At 30.8% G+C, this 11,652-nt stretch overlaps 1 long non-coding RNA gene across 1 annotated transcript; it reads left to right on the top strand.

The window, feature by feature from the left end:
- Window positions 1–1,369: 1,369 nt before the first annotated feature.
- Window positions 1,370–4,607, top strand: LOC107028254. Its single transcript, XR_001457809.2, has 3 exons — window positions 1,370–1,476; window positions 1,619–1,694; window positions 3,715–4,607. It is a non-coding gene; the product is annotated as an uncharacterized LOC107028254 (long non-coding RNA).
- The last annotated feature ends 7,045 nt before the right edge of the window (window positions 4,608–11,652 follow it).

The raw sequence follows: 11,652 nt of genomic DNA, 5'->3' as shown, positions 1-11,652 counted from the left end.
TCCTCCATTCTTGAGATTCTTGATATATAAGGGTGTCAACGCCTTTGGATGGATCAGTAGCTTTCAAAGATATCTCTTCAACTGGAGTAAGCTATAATCTACCTCTTACCCTAGAGGATAATGATTTTTCAAACAACATATACATCCTTCAAATTTAATCACATAAGTATGAGCATCTGTTTAGGTCGTGGGCCAATTTGGACTCAGGGTGGTCTTTCTATTGAGCCAAACACGCCTTGGATGTTGGGTTGTCTTAGTTCAATGTGCTAAATTGAGGGATTTTTGTTTCGCTCTACCCTAGTTGACTAAGAGTGGTTTTTCAAAGACCGAGAACCCAAGTGGACAACTTAGCCTGGAATTCACGACAACCATTGGACACATGACAAACCAATAAATTGCCGATCATTTAGAAATAGGGTTGAGTATGAAAAATTCCAACTGCGATTTTGCAAAATCATCCTTTAATATACTATGCATACAACAGGAATATGTCATGAAATGCAATGACAGTTAAAAAATTTAAACATGATAATCACAGATAAACAATTCAATAACAACAATTAGTCGAATAGTCAAATCTTTTGGTTACATCTTAATTAATTCCTCAACAGAGCCACCATTTTTGTTATGCCGTAATTTATCTATCTTTAGATAAATTACTTTTTGAAATGTTCTAAGTATAAAACAATTTAAGAAATATACTTAGAAAGAGTCGTCACTTGATTTTTTGAAGAAATTAAAAAAACTTAATTTAGAAAGACTAACAAATTAAGTCTTAAAAAATTTAGGGAAAATGGTAAGAAGTTCTTATTTACGCTTCAAGAAGGTTTTTAAGGCATTTGAAGCAATCTCTAACACACGGTTATCCTACGACTTAACTAAAATACTTTTTGACTATTTTTTATAATTATTAAAAAAAAAGATTTAACCATAAAGAAAATGGTTAAACAAAGAATCATTTTTTTTCTTGGAAATAGGACCTTTTAGAAACATTTGACTCGAATTACAAGTAATTAAAATATTTTTTTTGAAAAAACTAGATTAATTAGAATTTATTTCAGTCATTTTGAAGTAATAATTTATATAAAATAAGTCGATAAACCAAGGAACCATTTTAAACCAATAAAAAAAGCAGAAGTTTTTCACAAAGAAGTACGTCATCTTTGGAGAATTTAAAGTAAGTTAATAACCAAGCAAATAAAGGGTTAGAGTTAAATAAATCAAATTATTTTATTATTACTATTACTATATAGAAGTGTGAAGATGGGACGACCAAGGTCATATTGGTCATTTCACGCTATTAAAAATATTCGACATAGTTCTCGAAGCAATCAACCATTTCTACACTTTCTTTCATCGACAAATAAAGAACAACTCAAAGTCTCTATTTTTTTTATTCCAAACCTGATTTCTTGGCACCTTCAAGTTCAATTTTTACAGTTCTATTGTCTTTTGAACAATATCTTCCGTAATCGGGTATGCTATTCTCTCATTTTTTGTCGGCGAAACAAAACAGAGAACTCCTTTAATTCTTAGAATTATTTTAAAATTTTAAAATATGTCTGTTCAGAATCTGTTCATATCCAATCTAATTGGTTTTTTCTTTTCTGTTTTCCAGCCACAAAAAAATCATTTTTCATTTCCAACTCCTATCATGTTTTTTCGATTTTCATCATTTGGACTTATTTATGGAGGTATACTGTGTTAATTTTGTGTTAATACTTGAGTTATTGAACTAATTTAGCAAGTTCATTGAGAGTTATACTATGTCTATTGTAGATCTCTAACTCATTTGATTCATGATTGTAGTGAAGGTTTGAAGGACAATTGTTTTATTTCTATATGCATGTCTAATTGTCCTCTCCTCCAATTCTCTGGCCTTCGGTCCTCTCTGCAATTATACTTTTTTATTATCCTACTCTATAAACATCGCTGACCAAGTCTTCATAAAACACCCATCTTTAAGAAAGAAACGCTTCTTGAACTAACAAGTACTTCTAACTTCTTAATTAGATGCTCAAAACAAAGTCTGGATTACCATTTCTAAAGACCATCATGGCCAATAAGAAATCCCTTGAGGAGGATTTTGACTATCATCATAGTGGGTTCGAGCCACTATTCTAAGAGCAAATGACGGATTAGTTTCTATTGCATTTTTTATTAGTTCTCTATTTTGTTTCTCTCTTCCTCATTATTATTTCCTCACTGTCGATTTCAATTTCTCTGCTATTTCTTTGAACTTCCATATAAATATTTCAAGAGTTTTAGTTTCCTCTTGAGCATTAGTTGACTAATGCTACTTGTTATGCTGGTTAGGAAAATTGCGGATGTATTTGGACGAAAAAGATTAAGTTTGTTTCAGATATTGTAATTCTTGGATCCTCTCAAAGATGTTGTGACAAGCATATGTCCTACTATTTCTTGTCAGCCTCCTCCCAATATATCTCCCTATTTTCTCGTAAGTGTTATATTCAAGTTACTAAAAGGATAGAACAATATGTTACTGACAGAAGTTCAAAATTGTTGCTTAGAGCTTAGAATTATAAAGCTATTTATAATGTAAATGTCAACAAAAGTGGATACATTTGAAAAATATGAGCTTCTAACTATTTGAAAGTTGTAGACAACAACAACATACTTAGTGTAGTCCCACAAAATGATGTTTGCACTTTGTGGAGGGTAGAATGTATGCAAAACCTTAGCTATTCCCACAAAATGATGTTTGCACTTTGTGGAGGGTAGAATGTATGCAAAACCTTAGCTATGCCTTAGAGGTAGAGAGAATGTTGTATTATTGATGACATGAAATTAAAGATATGAAAGTTGATCTTGCTTTGGCCTACTTAAAGGAAGGAATATTCAATAGCAAATATACTTCCATACATTTTTTCAAACTGTTAACTTTATATTCTTCTCTATTTCGAGTATTGATTCTTCAATATCCTCCTTTATGTTGTGCTAAGCTACAGTTGAGACACTTAAAGGAGCAAATATACTCCTTACTCTACAAATTCATGTGTCACCTTAGGCTTCTTAAATGACCTCATATGTGACGAGACTCAGTACTAAGGTGCACATTATTTTGTCGCTCTTCTTTGGGTAAACACTGAAGATAATCTTCATTATGAAGCTTATTTGGTTCATGTTCTCTTTTTTTTTTATTTCAATGATTTAAAGTAAATTAAATTTTTTTTACCATAGTTGTGTAAAAAAATACTTGATTAATTTGTAGATGGAATCATATTCGTGGGCAACTACACTTTCTTAAAGCATTTAAATGTATAAAAGTGAAACAAAAGGTGACCGCATGTGCTTTGTGTTAAAGAGATAAAATATTGTTGCATTATATGTTTAAGAACTAATAAATTATATTGATGAAAATTTGTTCTTTAAGAGATTATTGCACCTAGCTATGTAACTTATTATTCCAGCACAGTACTGCATTCTTTTATGTATAATTACATAGGAGTTGTATTAACAAAGTTATTTGTTATCTTTATTTTCAAGAACTCTTGAATTACAATTACAAGCACCATAAACCTAAAAAGGTAAGTGATGCTAAATTACTAACTCAATCAAGGCATAAACTGTTACTTTTTACGTGATTGATATAAACTAATATTTTATAAGTGACATTATCCTGAATGAAGTGAATTGGACATTGTTAATTGATGTCAACTCATTTGAGTGTTTTGGATTTGCCGATGCTTGTAGGATGGCCTAGAGTTTGTCTCAATGTACTCTCAATTAAACATAGATAAAGATCAAATGAAGATAGACAACGCAACATGAGGACAGAACCAAGAACATGAAAAAGATAACGAGGAACAACTACCAAATTAATTCCAGACAATAGTAGCCTTGGCTATTTCATTTTTATTGATTATCATTGTGCCAGTTTTTACTGCTGCATTTATAGCAAATTATAAGGTCAGATTGGCTGTGAATGGTGAATGTGGTTGCAATGAGCTTGTCAGTTGTCATTATTAGCATTTGGATGAATTGGTACTTTTTTAAGAACAAGTCCTATGGTGAAATCTTGTCAAAGAGTTTTAATTGGAGGCAAGATGGCTATGGTCATTACTTGTTGCCTTGCTAAGCTGATTGGCTCTACTACAAGTATTTCTTTCTATTTTGGATCTACGGTAAGTTTTTTAAAAAAAAAATTAATTCAAGGGGACAATGCTTATTTCAAATGCCAAAAAAAAGAAGTGGTTTTAAGTTTCATTTAAAGCACGCTATTGCTGTACATGGTGAATGATTAGGAGTGAATAAATACTAATTTTATCACGGGTCTCCTTGAATACTTCCTATTCAAAATGTGGGATTTCACTCCATCATGCAAGTTGTTTGATTTTGCTCACAATAAATATTTTTCTTTAGTAAGGAATACATAGTGTGTTAAGCCATAATGTCACCCAAGATTCTCGAGCAAAAAGAATATAATTTGCCCACGTAGCAAGTAAACCATTTATGTTCTTGGTTTACTTACTGTAAAATCTACATCTTTGAGTTTTTATCCCCTTTTATGTCCCAAATTTATCTCTCTTTCTAATGTTTCTTACGATCATCTTTACTGTTAGTTAATAAAGCCTAATGTTGTTTCATTATTTCTTTGCTATCTTCAGCTCATTCTTAATTGATTTTGGTTTATTTGAACTTTGTTATTTCGGCTGCATTCTTGATTTGGTCAAGTTATACTCGATTAATATGTGTTTTTCAATGTTAATGGGCATTGAGTTCTTAAAATTATATTTTTCATGCTTACGAAGAGAAAAAGCATCAAATCAATTAATAAACGGATAATTTTAATCACTAGTGCAGATGTGGTCCTAATCGAGAATGAAAAAGGCGAGAGAAGGAAAAATCAAAGAAGGAACAACAAATAACTGTGCCAAAGTAATGCATACTTATTAGTTGAACATTAATTAGGTATCGACCAATATCAAACATTTATTTGTTGGTTTTCATATAGCTTTTAATTGGGTTCAGTTACTCCCATGATTCCATTCTAATAGGGGTGTACTGTATCATTTCTGTGCATATAACAGAGCATGTATATGCATGTGTATGTGTTTTTCCCTTGTACAAAAGAAGATGTGTATATGTTTTTGTGCTTAATTCTCTGGTTGTGCTGCATCAAACAAAGTTCCTTTGTTCTGATCTTTTTTGTGGCACTTTATTCTGCCACTTTACTTGCAGGACATTAAGAGTCACTCTCTTAAGGTTGTGGTCATCGAAACCCACACAAATATTGCCTACAATATGATTTTCTATTTGCTTTCAAGTGTAGAGGTTTGTTTTTTTTTTTTTGTGCATAACATGTCTGATACATAAAAGAATGGTCTATTGATTCTAAGTAAATATGAGTTAAACTTACCTTCTGTGACATATTCTTATCATATAACACTATAAACACTTTTAGCTGATTGATAAAGTTCTGTCCGTTCTCCATTTTATTTGTCTCTTCTCTTTGTTTTGTTTAATTTTAAGTTCTCTTTGGAGGTATTAATATTTTAATTTAAATAAACGCACTGTAATTACGTTGTTCATGGACTATAATGATGACCACATTATTTATGAAGAATTCATTGCATTTGTAATTGAAAATTTCTTCACACCACTGATAGTATTTATAGTTTTCCCTAAAAACTTGACCATGGACATATAAAGAATAAGTAGTGGATTATACTAGTACACTGAACACAGTACCAATATCATCTTTTACCATTTAAATTACAAAAAACAATGGTGCTTACAAGTGGAACAATTTGAATTACTTTAGTTGCAACTTGAAAACTGATACCAAATGCTTTGTTTTTCTTGTTAAAGCCACTCAATCCTTTTTGCAAGCCCAAAATGCAAAATAGTGTCATCATCAAGTTTGCTTTTTTTAATGTTGTGATAATACACTACACCAAAAATGATCTTTAGTAGCAATTAATTAATGAAAAGAGCTTAATTGTTGCTAAATATGTTCTTAGAGGCAATTAACATTCTTTGTAAATGTCTCTAAAGCCTATTGAGACATAGGATCCAATGACAATTAACTAATGCTTGTAACGGCTTTAGAACTCTTTGTTAATGTGCATGTTTATTGCCGCTAAAAGTTTTTCTTTTTGTAGTTATATCTACTGTGAATATATTACAAAATGTGAGATAGATCAATACCTGAAAGATTCTGACTGAGCTCTTTCCATAATTGAAGGGGTGGTTCTCCCTCACATGTTTGATCATCATAACTAACACTAGATTTTTGTTGACATAACAACTTATTTCCATATCTAGGAGTTGATCAAAGAGTATCTTAATCCATCAGAGGAAAACCATAATGCATTTCACCTTGTTCTGACAAATGGTTGCTCTTAATACCGTTCTCTGCGTAATTCTTACCATCTTCATAAATAAGATATGTTCGATCCTCGCTATTCAATACTTTCACAAGCTCAAAATGCAAATATCATCTTCATCAAATTTGTATTTTTTTACTACTGTAATACTAGCTAATTGTGAATTATGGAAAAAGGAGGTAAATGCTTTGGCCCTAATGAAATATGAGATTGTTTACACTTACGCTATATGTTAATGTTGGCTATTTTCCCCTACTTCTGCTATAACTATCAATTTCTAATGGATTAGCATCCTTATTATGGGAAGTTAAACATTATCCTCCGAGATCTTTATTATGGTCCCAGCAAGCCAACAGTTGTAATTATTATAATATTCCATTCTCGATCAATGATAAAGTTGAGAATAGTTGAAAACTTGAAATAGTACTGCTATTTTACTTTTGTTTTTATAAATATAACATGATAATATATTAATAAGGATATTGACCAGTATTATCTGGACTAATATGAGAAAAATAGAACTCAAAAATGGTACATGAAAGACTTGATATGTGCTTTTCATTTTTATTTTTATTTTCTACCTTGGTTCTAAACATGGATCTCTTTTTTTTTTGGAGCATGTATAGTTTATTAACTTGTGTAACCATGTTGTGAGTCCAATGAACCTAAGGCAAAATGATTTTTATGGTTTTATCCCATTGAGGGTGTCACGACCCAAAAATGGACGTGATGGCACTCGTCTTATCCCACCAAGACAAGTCAGCCTAAAACTCAATCGTTACAATAAAGTGCGGAAATAAAATATAAGTAACTTATTAAAATCCCCAAAACCTGGTAGTCACGTGTACAAGTCTCTAAAGAATTACAATTGATTAAAAAATAAAAACTCAAGTCTCAAATGAACTTGTTTCTAGAATAGAACAAGATCATAATTAAGGAGAATGAAGTCTGCTGAAATGGAAACAGCTACCTCACAAATCTCCAAGAAGCCTCGGAAAAGAAGAGAATGACAAGTACAATAAAAATCCAGGCTCATAACCTGCAAAACAATTTGTAGAAGCAAGGGGTGAGTACCAAACCACACGGTACTCAGCAAGTAAACCTCTAAACACAAGCTAAGGGGATGAAATACGGGTACTCCTTCCACCCCCAATCGAACCTCCACAACTACAACTTGCATTCAACCCAACCTAATAGCTCACAATTTACATAGCATGTAGCTCAACAACAACACTTCAACAAATTACACATCCTCAACAACAATACTTCAACAAATTACACATCCTCAACAACAATACTTCAACAAATTACATATCCTTAACAACAATACTTCAACAAATTACATATCCGCAATAACAAGCTCAATATTGATCAATCACAAGTTCCGCAGAAAGGCAATCAGAAGATCAGCAAAACACGATATCAAGTTCACTAATGATAAGTATGTGCAATGCAATGGAATGCAATGTCAAGTATAATGATGCATGTCTGACCTAGTGATACACACCCGCTGTCTCTCAGTCCGGGACCCATGGGGGACATATCTGTCCATGCATCTGTCGCGGCGCATGACACGACCCTCGATAATAGTAAACATCGTGGCGCGCGATACGTCCCTCGAAATATAGTATCCATCGCGGCGCGCGATACGTCCCTCGAAACAGTACATCCTCTTAAGTACTCATTCTTTCTCAATGCACAAACACTTGTCACAACCAAGGCCTCAGAATAATGCAGATGACAAGTTCACACAAATAATGGGGAGATGACCATTTTCATACATCGCACAATTTACAACAAGGAATACAATACCAACAAATAAGCAACAAGTCTCCAAGTCATTCTCAACACCACACAAGGAAATACACGAATTTCATACGCTTAACAAGGGTTTAGAAATCCACTTGCCTCAAATAGTCGAACAATGACTCCAAAACTTGAGCTTTCCTCTTTTGGTTGACTTCCAAACCAATAAAATCTATTCAAATAAATAACCACGATATGATTTTGAAATTAACAACATTCATATTGCTATATCTCTAGCTTAGACCCAAAACTCATCCGAATTTATAATAAAATTTCTAAATCTGTATTCCAACCAATTGATCAAATCTCATATTTTTTTGAATTTCAAGTTTAGGGTTAAATCTTAATTCTCCGAATAACATAATTCTAATGATATTATTATAATATACTATACCTAATATTTAATTACCTATCTCAATATGCCAAAACTTAAATTATGATAGAATATCTATAGGAATAATTCCAACCCAACATGAATTCAACTAACAGTAACCCAGTAATGATTCAATATACACAAACATACCCATATTGTCCAAAACTTATCAAAATCTTAAGTTTCAAATGATAAGCTCATTATTTGAACATTAAATTCATTAAATAATAATCATAATTAAATACAATAGGCTGCTATTATTTGTTTTGGCCGACATTTTTTCTAAACAATCACACATGATTCTTTCTTAAATAAATAATATTATATTAATGTGTACTGCTACTCTTAGCATTACTTTACATTATAAGAATGTGATCTGAAATTTACCTGAAGCACGAAGTGTTTTTCTTGCTGCGCCGATTGTGCCTCTCTCGTACAATCTTTTTTTTCCTCTTTTAAATTGTGGATTAAAATGTTAAACCCTACTATTTTATTTCCTTATTTTAATGTATTTGAGCCAAGTAATATATTAAATAAATTATGAATTAAGATCATTAGCTCCCTAATAACATTAATTATCTAAAATCACCCCTCTACTAAACTATCGTAATTATAAATAGCTCAAAATTTTCAAATCAACTTCACAATTTGATAAAAACTGACTCAAGGCAACTACCGAGATGGGTAAAAATCAAAATTTTGAATAAATTTTTGAAAATGACCTTCGGGTCATTACAGAGGGTATCTTCATTTTATTTTTTATAAGAAACATGCATTATATCTATACATTTATCTGCCTGTACTAAAAGTTAAATACAAATATGATAAATTTCCCCTCAAATTTACTTGATTATTACTATGGCAATGTATCGCTTCCAATAGTACTTTTACATTTTTATGTTTTGATTACTCTCGAATAGTTTATGTAGGATACAATCATCAACACTTGCAGATTAGTGGATTACCAACTTGAATAGAAAGTGTCGAATTCAGTATTGTAAATTGCGGATGACGAAGTTGATTTCCTTGTGATATTGAATAATTCTCACCATGTGAGCTAACTTTTGAAATTAAATTAGATTAAAAGTTCATTTTTCTTATTATATAATGTTTATAATTGTATTAATATTTTTATGGTTCTACTAATTTAAACTTATAAAATGACATATACTCTATATTTACCATGCATTAAAATAAATGTTGAACTAATACATGAACTTATGCAAGTTAAATTTGTTCGGTCCGTGCTTAGCACGGGTATTTCATGTCTAGTTATTATTATTATTATTACTATAAAGAAGAGTGAAGTGAGGGACGACCAATGACAAAGTTGTAAATAATCTCATTTTCGAGGGTAATATGAAATTGTAATTATGATGACCATGTGTCTATCTAAAATTGTGGGACCCATTTTTTTTAAAAGAGTACTTATTATTTATTATGTTTCATTAACACCTTTTCTTTTTGCACTAAAATAAATATGATTTAAAATGTATCAAATGACTGTAAAAGTATTTTAATAAGGGAGCATTAAAATAAAAAATAATAATAAAATAGATAGATAGATAAACTAAATGAAACAAAAGTAATCTAAGAGTCTTACTAAATTTATAATAATAGTTCTTTGGTAAGAGTTTTAAACTATGAATCAAATATTCAAGAGAAATAATAAATATTTTTTCATGTTCAATTTACGTACATTGATAATAAGAATATTTTGATGCTAAAATGTTTTATATTTTAAAATTAACCAAATTAAAAATTATTTAATTATAGTAGAGTCTTTACTTTATTTACTTATGTGCTTGAATTTTTTATCTTTACTTGTTCATAATAATTGTTTTATTTTTTTTTGTCGTTGCAATCCTCTATTGTTTGATCCTCAATAACTAACTGTGTAGATTATATCATATGCACAGAGAGCTATTATTCTGAAACAAATTACAAACGTCAATTTATATAATTTAATCAAAATTTATATTTTTAAGAAAAATATTTTTTCATAATGTTCACTTTTAATGGGTCTCAAATTTTTGTAGATCTAAACATAAACTTCATTTATTTTCTTCTTGATCCATTTTATTCCTTAAATGGTGACACCGCTTTATAAAAAATCTTGTGTATGCACTGCTCGAAAGAAATTCACATAAACACAATGAAAAAGAAAAGAACTGGAAAAGAGATAACAGCCCCCAACGAATGCATGATAAAATGCTTAACTTGTGACGAAGATAAACACATTATTCTATGAAATAAGAACAAAATTACGAGCTAATATGCTTCTAGACAAAAGGTGTTGATATTATATCCAAAAGGAGAGATAATTGCAACAATTAACTAAGAGTAGGATAGATAATTATAGAAAGCCTCTTGACTAGATGAAAATATACAATATTAACTAAATGATGTAAAGAAAAGTCAACAGTGAACTAAATGAATTGATTGCTAAACCAAATGGCATAAAGGCATGAAAGTTATGGTGGAAAACTATCATTTTAGTGTATTTAGATGTAACTCTCAATATTCAAGATTTAAACTAAAGAACTTAACAACTATAAGGAAAATTACTAAGTTAATGGGCAAGAAAAATCCAACTCACTATAAAACTAAGAGATAGACATAAAGTCATCACTGAAGTTAATATATATTTTCATAAAGACAACTTAACTTTGAAAGTGTCATATGACTCTACAAAACTTTTTAATATCTTTGTAAATGAGTCATTTTGACTCATTCCTTCATCTGTGTTGACGCACGTGATGCTCACTGTTTTCAACCCGTTTAGCCCGACCCGATTCTTTACTAAAGTAGAAATATTTTTTTTCTTTGTTATTTTTCAACTTTCCAAATTCTTGATATTTTCTTCTCTCTCTGTCAAGATTCTTGGAGGAACAAGAAATTGAATTTGATATTTTCGATCAAAATCTAATCACAAGATTTATGAGGGTGTCCCACCCCAATATGACAAGATTAAGAGGATGGTTATTCTTGATGCTTAAAAGGTATTGAGGCTCCAAGATGCACACAAGTAAGAGGAAGAAGAGAGCCAAGCTTCTCTTGGGGAAGCTTTCATCAGAGGTTGGATGGAGCTATTTTCGATAAAATCAAAGAACTCGAGAACAA

The sequence above is a fragment of the Solanum pennellii genome, chromosome 8 (genome assembly GCF_001406875.1).
Source record: "Solanum pennellii chromosome 8, SPENNV200".
Lineage (NCBI taxonomy): Eukaryota > Viridiplantae > Streptophyta > Magnoliopsida > Solanales > Solanaceae > Solanum > Solanum pennellii.
This window is presented reverse-complemented; position numbering and strand designations above follow the sequence as displayed.